The sequence below is a fragment of the Pipistrellus kuhlii genome, unplaced genomic scaffold, assembly GCF_014108245.1.
Source record: "Pipistrellus kuhlii isolate mPipKuh1 unplaced genomic scaffold, mPipKuh1.p scaffold_m20_p_2, whole genome shotgun sequence".
Lineage (NCBI taxonomy): Eukaryota > Metazoa > Chordata > Mammalia > Chiroptera > Vespertilionidae > Pipistrellus > Pipistrellus kuhlii.
The window spans coordinates 119,908,678-119,925,279 of NW_023425515.1; the positions used below are offsets into that span (position 1 = coordinate 119,908,678).

At 41.1% G+C, this 16,602-nt stretch overlaps 1 pseudogene; it reads right to left on the reverse strand.

The window, feature by feature from the left end:
* Positions 1-7,126: 7,126 nt before the first annotated feature.
* LOC118723052 lies at positions 7,127-8,237 on the reverse strand (annotated as a pseudogene).
* Positions 8,238-16,602: the final 8,365 nt, after the last annotated feature.

Below are 16,602 nucleotides of genomic sequence, written 5' to 3' on the forward strand. Positions count from 1 at the left end.
CAAGGCTGATGGAGAACATTAACTAAAAAAACATAATGTCACTTTGACAGGAAGAAAAGCAAAGTCAAAGGATCTCATACTGGCAATTGAATGCTCTGGCCCAGAAGTGACATACATCATTTCTGCTTACAACTTCCTGGCCAGAGAACTAGTCACACAACCCTGTCCAACCACAGAAAATGCAATGGAACTTTGCCTGGAAGGAGAAGTTGAATAGCATTAATGACTACCAAAGCTTACAAGGCATTGGAGCTTTTTACCGGAGGGGAGAAAGTGTGGGTTAGGAGATAAGTGTGGAAAAAGATTTTTTTTTTACTCTACCTTTTTTTAGCATTTGAATTTTCTTAAACTTTTAAAGGTTGAAATATAACAGAGATAAGCACACAAATCAAAAATGCATAGCTCAATGAATTATCATAAAGTAAAGTCATTTGTATAATTATAACCCAGATCAAGAAATAACATACTGTCAGCACTCTAGAAACCCATCTTGTGAACCCTCAAATATCTACTTCTATCCTTCTTCCCAAAGCTATCCTGATCTGATTAAATTTTTTAAAGAAATAAGTATTTATATTCTTATTACAAGGGAAGTAGATGATAATGTCCCTTTGGGGTTTCCCTAAACTGGGGTGGGGAGGATAAATAGGCTGTGAATTTGTTTAATTGAAATTTACAGGAGGTAAAGAGTGGATAGAGAAGTAGCTGACCCAGGGAAAACTGGGTTATCTGAGACTTGGAGGATGAAAGGTTCCATGAGTAGAGGAGATAGTATCCGCCTCATGTACTCCTCAAGGTCTCAGACCTCCGATATGTAGTATATGGCTCCCTGGCATTTACAATTGGACTTCTTGGCTTTGGAGCCTTGTGACTCAGGCTGAGGCAGATAGAAATGTTGAGGGCTTCTCTGTGGCGGCTATCCTTGATAGACAGCAGAGGACCAGACTCAATTCTGGCACTTAATTCTGGAAATAAGAGGAAGGAAGTGATAAGGCCAGGCCCCACCCCATTTTTGTGAGCCCCCAGAGTTCCTGTCCTGTACAGCATGGGTAGTCAGTGGTTGTGGTGAAGTGTCCCAGTAATAACTTCTTTCGGATTTTCTCCCAGTCAGGAATGTAATTTAATTTAAAAAATGGAACAAAATTACTCATCTTTCCCCTCAGTAGGTGGGCTATGAATGCACACTGGTCTTCACAAGGCAGTTTAACCTTCTTTTAAGTTGTTGATGTCCAGGCCTGACCAACAGCAAAGCAGAGGGTTGAAGCCTTAGCACCTATTCCCATTCCTAATATGTACCACTGCCCTGAAGTAAATTGGGGAAAGGACACACAACAAGTGTGTAACTCTCAGTTCCACCATGAAAAATACATAAACACTGAGTGGCCAGATTGTTATGATCTCTGAAAGCATAATAATCTGGCTACTCAGTATATATGTGTGTGAATATGTGTGTGTGTGAATATATATATATTAGAGGCCTGGTGCATGAATTTGTACATGGGCGGTTGGCCTGCTTGCCTACTGGTTGAGGGTATAATTTGCATATTAGCCTTTTATTATATAGGATATAATTGAACAAACATATGAATTGTTAGGAACTGGCTTAACAATTATGGGAGAGAACTAGGCAGTCTCCACAATTTCTCACTACTGTTGGAGTCTGAAGTGCACCAGCAGACAGGAAAGTCAGGATGCAGGCTAGAACTCCACTGCAGGAGCTGGCACCCCACGTGGGCAGATGGAAACCCATGTTCTTTTTTGTTCCCTCTGACCTTGCTGAGGAGGGTATTCTGCAGAAGCGGAGGCCTTTGTTTCTGAACAGTATGCACTTGGCCCAGGCCCAGGGTGCAGAGAAACTGAAGGAAGATCCAATGGGGAGGGAGTTAAAAAGTGGCTGCAGCCTCTGTGCCTCCTTCCAATTCTTGCCTGGGTTGACCTGAAACAGAAGGAAAGGAATTCTGGGGAACGTAGTCCAGACTGGCCAGGTAGGCAGGCACATTACAAAGCCTTCATACGAGCATTGAGTGATGCTTCACTAAGGCCTTAGGCCGTGAGTTTGGTCTTTATACCAGTAGCATACTCTTCACTCCTCCTAGATGCTTTCTGCTCTTCCTGGGATCCATGTCCTCTGAGAAACAGACACCAAGATCAGTTAAAGGTGCAAGAAAGTTATTAGGGAAAATGCCTGTGAAAGAAAACAGGGAGGAAGCCAGAGGAGCTTGGAAAGCCATCAGACCCTAATGCAAGTCTGATCCCAGGGAAAGAAGAAATGAAGTTTGGGTAGAAGTGATCTAGATTGCAATGCAACTCTAAGGAAAGTCTCAAAAAACTTCCTATGGAAAGAGTTCATATTTACCACAGACAGACTTGCCTTGGTATCCCTGCTGTGACCACAGGAACAGCGTGGAAAGTATGGCCCTGGGGCCCTGGATCATTTGTGCTCCTGACAGTAGGATATTTGAGGGCCTCTTATCTTGGCTACTATACTGCCTTCTTCTTGTTTCTTGATTTCATCAAGTCTCAGAATCAACCCCTCTTCCTCTTTTGGAGTGTGAAAAGTATCTAGGTCAGGGCCAGGTGTCTTCTTGCTGTCATCTCTTTTGTCCAATGACTGATCTCTGTTAAGTTAGTACAAACATTTCTAGAAGTTGATGGTGGAGGTACTTGGGTGGTGAAGGCAGTGTCCGGGTTTCTAAAAACAGGAAGATGGAGTTGTTGATTGACTATACAGTGGCTCTGCCTTAGGACATGTCATAAAAGTATTATGACAAGTATTTGGCTGAGTATTAAAGAGTCCTGATTCCTTGGATTTATTATGCACTTATTATGAAAAAAAAACACACACACACAAAAACAAACAGAAACAAACAGAACTCATGAAGTGTTTGGTTGGATAGGGGGAAGTAGATCTGGGATTTGCTAGAGATGGGGATTCAGAAAATACAGGTGGAAGCATTTTCTGCAGTCTTTAATTCCTATTCTCATGAGAAATCAAATGTAAGCATCTGTAACAAATGAATGTAATGAAATGGAAATAATTTTCACCTAAGCAATAAAAAACAGAGGGTTATTAGATTGCTAACGCCTAGAAACCAATGCTGTTTCTCTGAAGCTGTGTGACACTTAGTGGGTGTCTGAACAGAACAGGACTTGATTGCTTTTTTTGTGGCGATTCTATTGAATTTTGAACATTCTTTCCATAGTTGTGTAACAGCAAAAAATAAAATAAAAATGAAATAAGTTTACATTGATATTGAGGGTGCAGGGGTAGGTGGAATGATGTCTAGCCTTACCACAACCTGTTATTTCTATGTCGTGTGTATAGTAAACAAACTCCATTTTTGCAAAAAGTGCAAGTTGCACTTTTACAATTCTTTCTCTGCAATGCGAATGAGATTTTCTGACCAAGCACAGCATTCCCCTCAAAGGTACTCATCTATGCAAAGAATGAAATGTAAGTTGCTCTGCTAACCTCAGCTCTCAATTTCCTGGCCTTTGTGGGAAATCATGCACTTTAATGAGGATTCATACTAGAAATTCAATCGTTAGATCACTGATGTCTAATAAACATTCAAAAAAAATCATCAAGAAATAATTTTCTTTCCAATCTACTTACCTAACAGTAAAAACACAGAAGCAAATTATCTTTGTTTCCAGTTAAAGCAGGGCAATGAGAACAACAGTTCTTTCGGACTCAAATTCCTTAGAGCATTTCTTTGCAAGTTTACAGATGAATAAACCTCACATATTAATTAGGGCCCATTGACCTTTTAAGTCAGCTTACAAAGTACTAAAAAGCAACCCTTTATTATTAGTTTCTGAGGCAATAACTGAAAGAACCTGTTTTCCCTAATTTAGGGTCCTTTCCTGGGTTTAGCTATTATTTGCAGGAGCTGGGTAAACTGTTCTGACACATTGCCATAGCTGGCAGCTTCACACTGGGATCCTCACCAGGTCTGAAGACTGAGAAATGAATTCATTAACACCTCCCGGGCAGCCCTGCGCTGGTCCAGCAGTATCAGGGACTGGGATGCAGAATGCACTTCAAACATCTTGGGAGCCTTGCCTGGACCTTGGATTGCTTGGAAAACAAGCCCTCGTGTCTTTCTCACTGATAGTGAAATCTCTCTTTATGCAGTGCCTGTTCAGCTGCGTCTTTCATAACCAGGCCCACTAATTTTGCCTGTAGAGTCTCTCTTAGCTGCACCGACCCCTCTTTTTTCTATCTCAATCTCAGGGTTTATATTCTGCTAGGTTGTACTGATAAAGCCATCCCACCTGGCAAATAGCTGCTGGGGTAGTGCCCTTTGCCATTGGCCTGGGACTGAGCACACCAAGGACTGATATTTGGCTGTTGGGAGTTCCAGGACTATTAGACAATCTGCTCAACCTAACTCTTTACCACCTGTGGTGAGAAATTACATTCTGCTTTGTATTTTTTAAAAACACAAAACAATTTATTGGAAAAGAATATGCAATTTAGAGGAAGATAAGAAAAAATACACACCCAAACGACACTACTTCATGATTCCTGACCCTCAGGATTCACTGATTCTTGTTTTTTTAGATTTTAAGTTTTAAATAGAAGTAAGTCACTTTTTTTGGTAACATGCCCAATTAGAACTCTCCTGGGTGTATGGGTACCCTGTATTATCTGAAAAGTCTGATTCCCATGTAGTAGTCTGTATGTAGATGTAGCATCTGCCCATTTGAAACATGATGTGAGCAACAAATACAAACCACTTGTGTCATTCAAAAATTTTTTCTAGTAGTAATATCTAAAAAGTAAAAACAAGTGAAATTAATTTAATTTTATTTTATTTAATCCATTAATGTATTTTGCTTAACCCATTATGTCCAAAATATTATTGATATATAATTAATATAAGAGTTATTGATACATCTTTCTTTTTTTGGTAGTAAGTTTTCAAGATAAGGAGTGTAATTTATACTTACATCGCATGAAAATTTGGGCTAGCTGAATTTTAAGTGTTCAATAGCCACATCTCTGACAATGTACTAGTAGATCTACAATTATTCACAACTTTTTAAGAAGAACACATTTTCAAGTTCTGTTTTTCTAGAAAATATCTTCTTTAAAGATAAACAAACAAACAAACAAAAAACAATTAAAAAACACACCAGATTTTTTTCCTGATGTCTAAAGTATTTCCTATCCACTCTAGAAAACTTTGAAAATTACAAAGAAGAAAATAAATCTCCTTCTATATTTTAACCTTCCAGGGTTTGTTTGTTTCCCTAAGCACAACTAAAAATATATAGATTTTAAATATTAGGACCATTCTGTGACTATTATTTTGTAATGTTTTAGCTTAGAAAACATAGTCCTAAAGTTTTCATGTTGTCCCATGAATGCTGGTTTACTCTTTAAGTGGATTTTATTATATTACTAGAGGCCCAGTGCATGAATTCCTGCATGGGTGAGGTCCCCAATTGGGCAATGCTGGCCAGGAGGAGGAGCTGTCGGGGGAGGGATCTTGGGAGGTTGGCAGGTTGGCCCCACCCTTTGGCCGAGCTCCCAGTTAAACTCCCCATAGTTGAATGAACTCCCTGTTGAGGGGACAATTTGCTTATTAACCTTTTATTATATAGGACTAGAGGCCCATTGCACAAAATTCGTGCATGGAGGGGGGTGTCCCTGTGCCCAGCCTGAACCCTCTCCAATCTGGGACCCTCGAGGAATGTCTGACTGCCCCTTTAGGCCTGATCCCACCAGGATCAAACCTAAAGGGGCAGTCAGACATCCCTCACACAATCCAGGACTGCTGGCTCCCAACTGCTCGCCTGCCTGCCTTCCTGATTGCCCCTAACTGCTTCTGCCTGCCGGCATGATCACCCCCTAACCACTCCAATGCCAGCCTGATTGAGGTCTAACTGCTCCCCTGCTAGCCTGTTTGCCTTAAACTTCCCTCCTCTGCCGGCCTAGTCACCTCCAACTGCTCTCCCTTGCAGGCCTGGTCCCTCCCAACTGTCCTCCCCTGCTGGCCATCTTGTGGTGACCATCTTGTGTCCACATGGGGGCAGGATTTTAACCACATAGGGGCAGCTATCTTGATCTTGTGTGTTGGAGTGATGGTCAATATGCATATTACTCTTTTATTATGATAAAAGAGTTGGGTTTAGTGGAGTGATAGTTAATTTGCATATTACTCTTTTATTAGGTAGGATTATTTTTATTTAAAGTTATGATAGTATTATTGGTCACCAAAATAGAGAGGGAAGGGAAACTTCACAATTGTGAGAATGCACAAATATTCTCATTAAAGTAGTATTGACCCAGATGACCATCAAACTGTCCCCCCCTTTATTATGATAGAGGCCTGGTGCATGGGTGGGGGCCAGCTGGTTTACCCTGAAGAGTGTCCCAGATCAGGGTGGGGGTTCCCTTGGGGCATGGGACGGCCTGAGTGAGGGGCCTGTAGTGGTTTGCAGGCCAGCCACACCCCCTGGCAACCCAAACAGAGGCCCTGGTATCTGGAATTTATTTACCTTCTACAATTGAAACTTTGCAGCCTGGAGCGGAGCCGAGCCTCCTGCTCACTCTGTGGCAGGCAACCATTTCTGTTGGGGTTTGTGTATCTTCTATAATTGAAACTTTGTAGCCTTAAGCTGAGGCCTGGGTCAGCCAGGTTGTGCACAAAGTTTTGCTTCTTTTATTGTCAGAGGCAACCTTAGCCTTCCACTCTTTCCAACTCCATGGCTGCTGCCATTTCTGTTTGGATTTATTTACCTTCTATAATTGAAACTTTGTAGCCTTGAGTGGAGCTTAGGCTGGCAAGGGCAGGCAAAAATCTTGGCTTCCACTATTGCCTAGGAAACCCAAGCCCCACTCCTTCTCTGTGGCTGTATCCAACTTCGTTGGGTTTAGTGGAGTGATAGTTAATTTGCATATTACTCTTTTATTAGGTAGGATTATTTTTATTTAAAGTTATGATAGTATTATTGGTCACCAAAATAGAGAGGGAAGGGAAACTTCACAATTGTGAGAATGCACAAATATTCTCATTAAAGTAGTATTGACCCAGATGACCATCAAACTGTCCCCTCAAACATCTCACGACTCTGGAATGGCCATTGCAACAAACGTGTCCTCACAAAGTATTCTCTAAATTTTCACATGTTCTTCATTTTCTGATTCATTTGGTGAACAGGGAATAGGAAGTTAGTCATAGACATGGTGCCCTTCTTCCCTTGTTGGACCAATGCTGAAGCAGTCACATCTATTGAGAGACCAGCTATAGCCTTGCTTCATCATCTGAAGCAGCCCACCAAGGACTTCAACTTCAACAAGATTCAGTGCTGATAGCAGCCCCATATTGTGTATTTCCTCAGTAATATACATGCCTTCTTGATAAGTCAGTCTCCCAGCAACCGGGCTCCTGAGGTACCTTGTCCTGTAGCTGGAGCCAATACAGAGTTTAATGCATCAATATCAAAACTCAGATGTGTTGGTCTTTTTTGTTTGCCAATGAGTAGTTTGAATACCCATCCCACGACTTTCTGGATACTGAGTTCATCTATGTCTCTCATGGAAAAATACTGTATATCATAATTATCTTAAATAAAATGGTCCAGAGGGCCCACAACTCTTAGACCAATATACACGGTACTTGGGGAAGAGATACAATTGATTTAGGGAAGTCCTGAGAACTGTGGTATCTTATCCTATAGTTCTCTGAGGACAAGTAAAACTGGCTGTCCATGGAGATTTCCAGAGGAAATGGTGAGGGCTGTATTGATGTCAGCTAGGCATCAGCTCAGATCACACAAAGGTCTGGGCAGTGGTGGGCATGGCCACTAATAATACCAATTGCAAGGCTCTTAACGATCTCTTCCCACTGTGACACAGAGGTAACCACCTGAAACTGCTCTGCTTACCACCTCAGCCAGTTCCTGGTTGGCCAGGCCCACTGAGCAAGGATTCACTATCGGGTTGTTGCAGAGATCAGTTTTGGGAACTGAAGTGCAAAAACAAATCTCCAAAGTCTTTAGTAACAGCCCAAATTGGAGATTCTTCTTATCAAGCCAACTTCTCTATAGCAGCAGGATCATATTCCACTCCTTTTTTTTTTCTGTCCTTGTGAGAATGGAGCTCTGATCACAGCCATAGAGCGGACAGACACTTTCAGAATGAAATGCACCTGTTTCTGGAAGAGAGGTGAGAAGGTGCTTTCTCTGAAGTGGGTTTTATACCTAGAAGACAGAGGTTGTTTCATACCATTTCTACATATCTCAGAAAATATGAACTTATGCAATAAACACCTTCATTTACCAAAAAAAAAGGTTAATTAATCAGCAAATATTTATTCAGTGGCTTCTCTGACCTCTTAGTTAGCAATGAACTGGATTTTAGAGTTGGACAAACCCAACAGAACACTCTCAAGTAGTTATTTTAGAAAATACGGAGTGTGATAAATCTAGCTCTTTAACCTGAAATAGAAATGTCTTTTACTAGTATATTGGGGTTGACAGATAAAATACATGACACCCAGTTAAATTTCAACTTCAGATAGACAATGAATAGATTTTAGTGTAAGTATGCAATATTTGGACATAGTTATATTAAAACATCTTCATTGTTTATCGGAAATTTAAATTTACCTGAGTGTCTGTTTGGTCTCTGTTTTTATTTGTTAAATCTGGCAACCCTATTATATAAACAACTTTTGATTGAGTACAGAATTCTTGGGTTAAAGACTTTTTCTCTCAGAACTCTGAGAATAGTTCCCTATTATTTTCTAACCATCATTGTAAAGTCTGATTTTTGTTCCTTTTTGGGCAATCTTCCCGCCAGCCCACCAGTGCCACCCTCTCCCCCCCGCCCCCCCTCAGCCACCATTCTGAATAGTTACAGGGACTTTTTTTAATTTTCATAACAAAATATTTTTATTTTTATATAATATATTATATTTAATATAATCTATATAAGAATTTTGAGTCTTTAATTAAGGCTCTCATAATGTTTCTGAGACTCCTGAAATAATATTGCATATCTAGTAACTATTCTTTCTGACTTATCTTAAACTTACTTACCTCTACATTTTCTGTATGAACTGAACTTTCTGAGTGTGTCAGTTATGTATTTGTAACCCTGAATCTGTAGTCCACAGAATAGTGAGATGAAGTTGAAAAAATGTTGGCTAAAAGATCAAATGAATGAATAAGGGCTAAATATTAGGATGGGCCACACATTTCTAAAAGTCTCAAACATAGTTTGGCTAAGTCAGTACACAGTATTTATTCAACCATATGAAGATAAAGATAAACCCTGATGTTCTTTGATGTAAAGAACACTCTCAACAATGAAGGCATCGACATGAATTTTAAGGAAAAGGGAGAGTAAAACAGGTCTCGATTCCTTGTAGGGAGAATATAATGCAGAAAAACAACTGAGAATTGTAGGCTAACTCTGGCTGGTGTGGCTCAGTTGCTTGGCATAGTCCCATGTACCAGGTCACAAGTTCGATTCCTGGTGAGGGCACATACCTATGTTGTGAGTTCGATCTTTGGTCTCCTACAGGAGGCAACCAATTGATGTATCTCTCTTATGCTGATGTTTCTCTCATTTCTTCTCTAAGAAAAAATAAAATAAAAAAACAAAAGAATTGTAGGCAAGTAGGCTTATTTATTCAGAAGCAGAGTGAAACTCATATTTCATTTTGTCGCTCTTGCTGAGAAGCCCAGAAGCATGAGAAAATCCTGTTTCCCACTTTGCAGAGAATAGCAAGTTGCCTTCCCACCCACCAGCTGGTTAGAAAGCAACATTCCAGCATTTGACCCAGACAAGAGACCAGCGGGCGCTCTGGGATCAGGTCCAAGAGAGAGGTATGAAGGGTCACTGAGTTATGAGGCCAATCACATGTTGGGGAGGGAATGAAATGTCTTTTGATGTATGACTGCAATCCTGAGTCAGATACCTAATTTCTAGTTTCAAACCTTCTCTACAACCAAATCCTAGTTAGATTTGGCCTTGTGGCTCAGCTCTGAGGTCCTGATCCTCTGTCGAATCAAAAGCTCAGCTCCCTTAACTTTGGCACCAATCTTTCCCCACTCTTCTACAATTGGAGCAAATAATGCACGTGTCAAGCATTTCTGTAGGCGCTGTGTATAAGCTTTTTCTTTACTATTTATACTTTAGCACCAATCCATTTTCTTTAGGGCAATAGGAATAACTATTATTTAAATGATCATATCTTAGTTGTTAACCTCAGTCAGATTTCAGACAATTTAATTTTGTCCCCAAATGCCTTACATTCCTTCATCTGCTTATTGTTTTTTCAGTCACATGAATCTCCATGCATCTGATTTCCCATGAGATGCTGTCTGACCATGAGATGAGATTGTTGGTTGTCAAAAATTAAACAACAATAATAACTGTTTTCTAGCATTCCATCCTAGAGTTATTTTCTTAACCTGAGCTTCAGCTCAGCACCATTGCCAGTTTGTAAATATGAATTTAAGAATGTCACCCTAGGGTTTTATGAGGACAATGGGGAAAGGGCAGAGGGTGGGGTGGGAACCTGGAGGAGGGGAGCAATGGAGGGAGAAGAAAAAAAAAAGAACATTTGTAATAATATGAACAATATATATATATTGTCACCCTAGGGTTTTCAATAGGCATATGTATATGTAGGCCTGTATGTAGGCATCCTATATAGCACAAATCTAATATGCAAATTATCCTATTGGGAGTTTGACTGCAAGACCAGGAATTCGATCACTTGCTGACCAGCAGGGGGTAGCATGGAACATGGAGGGCGACCAGTGGTGGCGGGGTGCTGAGGGAGCGAGGGAAGAAGGAGGTCTGGAGGTGGGGAGATAAGCAACCTGATGAGCTCTGATCACCTGCCAGGCCTAAGGACCCTATCTGTGCACAAATTTTGTGCACCGGGCCTCTAGTATAATATATTGTTGATAACTCTGAGTTACAAATTATGGAAATAGACTGCACAATTGGAGAAGCTGGATCAGATCCAATAAGGCATCCATTCTCTTGCTGCTAGAGATCAGAACTGAAGTCTGGGCATTTTTAAAAACTGACAATATTATAGATGTCCCCCATTTTCCCCTGTTAGACTCTCTCCATCCAACCCTCCCCACCCCTGATCTTCACCACATTGTTGTCTGTGTTCATAGGCTATGCTTATATGTTTTTCTTTTTCAAGTTCTCGCTCCAGCACTGGCACAGGTTCTAGTGCCTTTCCAGAGTTTTGGTAGGCACTAACTTTTCTAGTAGCTCAAGGTTTTTCCTCTGGCTGTTCACTGACATTGTTATCAAATTATCCAGAACTGTTCTTGGTCTCAGTCTTGACCTTGGAGGCTGCATCAGTGGCCACAGGCATTTGTTTTGTGTCTGCAATACTGATCTTTGCATTATTTACAGATTAATTCTTATGCTCCTGGTGACCCCCAATGCCATGGCTTCATCAGGAAACAGCTCAGTGGGGAGAAACAGAAAAGGGAGCCCTGAAGAGCTGGGGACTTGAACCCAACACAGATCAACAACCACTTCCCTGCAGCATGCTGGGTCTGAATGTTTTCTTTAATGGAGAGATTTGGTCCTTAGGAGACCCTGGAGAGGACCAGGAAAGCACTGGTGTCTGCCAGCTCGAGATGCTTGGCAACATTTAGAACTAACTTATAGTGTTTCAGGGCAAAGAGGTTATTTCTGATTCATAGAACTATTGTAAGTCTTGCTGTGTGGGACACCATCTAAATTGTGACATTTCACCACACAATTCCCAAGGGGCTTGGTTCTGTAGCAGAAGACCCCCACTGACATGAGGGGAAGATCTGGTGGTGGAAATCAAACCTGCAAAGAACCTGAAGACAACTGAGGAAGAATCCAGGTAAGAAAAGTACATGTTAGGAACCCAGACAATAAATAGCACAGAGTCTGAATCAGATTAAAAAAAAGAAAGCTTGATTTTCAGGAATAGTGCCTGTCATGCCATGCCCAGGCTGAGGGACAGAACCCTATTGCACAAAAATTAAGAAAAATCAAGGGATAATAGTACTAATCACACAACTTTAATACACATGAATAGCTAAGCAAACATGTACAGAGTAACCACCATGTACTTGGCTAAGTGCTTGTTTCTTCAATCTTTTCTATTCTTTTTTAACAGAGGAGAAAGTGGAGGCCTATAGAAATAAAGTATATGTTCAAGGTGACACAATGCAAAGTGGCGGAGCTGGGATTTGAACTCAGATTTGTCTCACCCCAAAGTTCATGAGCTGTGGGATGAATCCTGATAGATGCTCCCTCCCCAAGGTTCTGGGGAGACCTGAGCCCACAGCAGAAATGGAATATGGGTAGCCATCAAAAGCAGATCAGCCCTGCTCCCCAAATTAACATGATTATGTAAAAATTATTCTAACCTAAAAACACCCTGAATAGTAATTGCCCATCATGCTCAACAATGGTGAGGATCTTTATGAAATCTATTTCTGTTCTGAGGAAACATATAAAGCCATTAAAATATGAAGTGATATTGCTGGGGACTACACAATGGGATGGGAACTCTCAATCCACCATTTGTGGGTTGAACTGTGTCCTCCCAAAAGATACTGCTATGTTGAACTCTTAAACCCTAGTAACCTATGAATGTGATCTTATGTAAATGGAATCAATTAAAGATGAGATTATACTGAATGAGGGTGGGCCCGAAATGCAAAGACTGGTGTCCTCATAAGAAAAGAACGCTAAGGAGACACAGATATCTAGGGAAGGAGCCATGTGAAGATGAGGCTGAGAGGGGAGTTACACTGCTGTGTACTAAGGAATGCCAAGGATTGCTGGCCATCTCCAGAAGCTGGAAGAAGGAAGGAGGTATTCTTCTCCTGCAGCCTTCTGAGGGAACATGGTGCTGCTGACGTCTTGATTTAGAACTCTGGTTTCCAGACTGTGAGAGAATACATTTCTGCTGTTTGAAGCCACACAGTTTGTGGTAATTTGTAACTGCAACCTCGATGAGTGGAGGTGAATTGATAAAATCTTCATGAAAGCAACTCAACAGATGAATTAAAACTTAAAACTTATATCCTTAGGATTCCTATTCTTAATAAACTATTCTAGGATGTTGTTTATAGATTGAGATGTAGGAAACCTTTATTCACAATTAATTGTTGCATTATATGTAATATATTTTATTAATTTTTTACAGAGAGGAAAGGAGAGAGATAGAGAGCCAGAAATATTGATGAGAGAGTAACACTGACCAGCTACCTCCTGCACTTCCCCCACTGGGGATGTGCCCACAACCAATGTACATTCCCTTGACCGGAATCGAACCTGAGACCTTTCAGTCCGCAGACTGACACTCTATCCACTGAGCCAAACCAGTTTCAGCTATATATAATATTTTTAAAAGGAAACAGCCTAATAGCTAATGAGAAGAAATGATTAAGTAGTTTATGGTATACCCATAGGATAAAATGTTATATAACCATTAAGACATTTAAAAAAACAGTTTTTAGTAAAATGGGAAAATGTATGTTATAATCTTAAGTGAAATAATTAGAAAATAGAATATTCAATTCAATATGAACATAATTCTAAAATATGCATGGAGGAAACTAGATGGAAATATATCAAAAGATTAATGGTGATAATCTTTGGGTTTGGGGACTATGGGTGACATTTTTCTTTATGTCTTTCAGTATTTTAAAATTACTTTTAATGAGCATAGATTACTTTGTAAAATGAGAAAAAAAAGAGCTTATAAAGCAGACTTAGAGAAATTATTAGAAGGTTAAAAAGGAAACGTCAACTGAAAAGTCATATACAGAAAATGGAAATCTGTTATTATTTACACTGATGATACAATAGGGGTGAACACTTTTTTTTTTCATCTCACATCTATTCTTTTTTTAAGATTCTGTATCTTATTTACTTATTTATTTATCATTTTTTATTGTTTAACATATTATATATAGCAGTACATGTATCTCCTTTTGGGGTGAATACTTTTTAATGTCAACAATGTTAATAATGAGTATATTTTCATAGAGGTTTATAGCACCTTACAGGGCTTGCAATAAGCAAAACACTTTCATTGGACATTCATGATCTTATTTGAAAAGTTAAAATAAGGCTGTAAGCAGTAGGTATTGTTTTACTTATCTTAAGGAGGATGTAGATCCAGGGATGCTTGTAGAACCAAGACTACAGGATGGAACTGAGTATCCAGGACTTACAGGCTCTCCTTCATTAGTGACATGGCAGAAGCAGGCTGCCTCTTTTCTGCAAGCTTCTGCCCAGTTGGCCCTGGACTCCTCCACTACAAAATAAGGGGGGTGCACAAAAGCTACCTTCTGCTTCCAAAATCCCATGATCCTAAAACCTGGGAGTTCCTGAGAGCTGGACAATTGCCTTGACAGTTTTTAACTTTTGTTTTCCTACCCCCACCCCTGACCAATTTCTTTCTAGACAAGATAAATTAAATCTCAATCTCTCACTCTCGCTTTCTCCCACTCCCTATCCATTTCTGCTCTAAGCAGAAATTCCTCGGCTATCCTAATAAGTAGAGCTGCATAGACATGGACTTCCTGTTTTGACAGCTGACCTCTCTTATGCTCAGATGCTGTGGAAACATTGACACCTTCATATGCCGTGATGTGTTTGATGTGTCTCAGTGACAGGGTGTAGGACCACATGGAATAGACTCCCAGCCTTTCTTTACACTCCCTTGGTCCTGACGGTTTCTACCAGACAGGTGCTCCCTAGTCTGGCTGCCTCAACTCTCTTGCCTCCAGTTACCCAAACAATATAATCATAAAATTGAAAGACCCAAGGAAAACAGGGTAAGTCAGCTCATCTAGTTCTCAGACCGCAGAAAGGATTGCCCCTAAATCACCCCTGCTTTTTTCTCTTATTGAAGCTCTCGTCATGCGATAACCAATTCTAGGGCCAGAGGAAAAGGCATCAGAATGTAAAGCAAGGGCTCCACTTTCCACATTTCATTTGTGTTTGACTGTAAGTTATGAAAGGCACTTTAATTCTGCGTCCCCGTTGCCAGCGGTACAGGGACTCTAATGGATTCATCTGAAATTACATTAGCTCCAGCCCCATCATTCTTGCTCTGTTTCACAAGCGTGGCTGGCGGAGGCTGATAAAGTGAGTTCTGCCATTCAGATCGCTCGATTGCCTCAGGGGATAGCTTCAAGGGCTTCTGTCAAACCTCTGTATTCATTCATAAACATTTATTAAGTGCTTATTAAGTGCAAGGCAAAATCAAGGACCTTTATTTTCCTTTCCCCCTCTCTTTCCTCCTCCCTTCATCTCCTCCTCCTCCTTTTCTTCTTCTTCTTCTTCTCCTTCTTCTTCTTCTTCTTCTTCTTCTTCTTCTTCTTCTTCTTCTTCTTCTTCTTCTTCTTCTTCTTCTGAAAAAATATTGTTTGAGCCCCTACTTACAGTGTGTCAGATGCAGTGGAGATACAATGACAAATTACAGACAGTCACTGTCAAGGAGGATCTCACAGTAGGTGGGAGCAAGAGGCGGGTAACGTATAAATAAACATGAGACAGCATGGTGGAGAGGGCACCTGATGTCAGTCAGACTGGCTGGGGGTGAAACACTGCTTCACCCCCAGTTATTTCCTTATGTGTAAAATAGAGACAATTATATCCCTCTCAAAGGGAGGGCATTAACGGACATTATATATGTAAAGCATCTAATACAAAAGCTGGATCATACTAGTTGTCAGTAAATATTTGTTTTCTTTCCTCTCAGATACTCTTATCTAATGAAGAGGGAATATGCAAATTGACCATCATGCCGTCACAAAGATGGCTTCACCCAGAGTGGAGGCCCAGTTCCTATAACGAGCCTTAATGAGCAATCAGCAGGTACCCGAGGCTGCGTGGCACTGTGCTGAAGCAGGGGACCTGAGGCTGTGCCCCCTACCTGGTGGGGCTTGACAGGGGACCTCAGATTGCATCACCTGCTCTGGTGCCAGGCTGAGGGACCTCAGACCATGCCCCCCACCCAGTGCCAGGCTGGGGGACCTGAGGGTGCACTGGGGGAGCTGAGGCTGTGCCCCCTTCTGGTTCTGGGCCAGGGTACCTGAGGCTGTGCCCCCCCCCCCCCCACCTGGAGGGGCTTGACAAGGGAACTGATGCTGCGCCCCACTCCTGGCACTGGGTGGGCCAGCCAGGTCTACATCTCACCCAATGGGGGTGGGACAGCTGGATCTGGGTCTTGCATGATTTTGAGGTGCCACAGGTGGGTGGGGACTTAGCACTGGGTCCTACAGCATGCCCCAGACTCTGACAGGAGGAAGATTTTCATATACATTTTACTAATTTTCTTTTATCTCTGACACTTCTATTATGGAGAAAGGGCAAATAGCAATATTAAAATATTTCCTCTAATTACAAATTTTGTGCACCAGGCCACTAGTTACAGTATAATATGGCAAGTGTTAGGATAATCAGAGTTGTGTAGCCCTGGAGCAATAGAGAGGACTTGGGCTCTGAGCCTTTATCTGGACACAGTGAGGGTGACACTGGGGCAGGCAGGCCATAGGGCACTAATGTCACAGGTTATGGGAGTTTAATGAGCTTCCAGGGAGGATTAA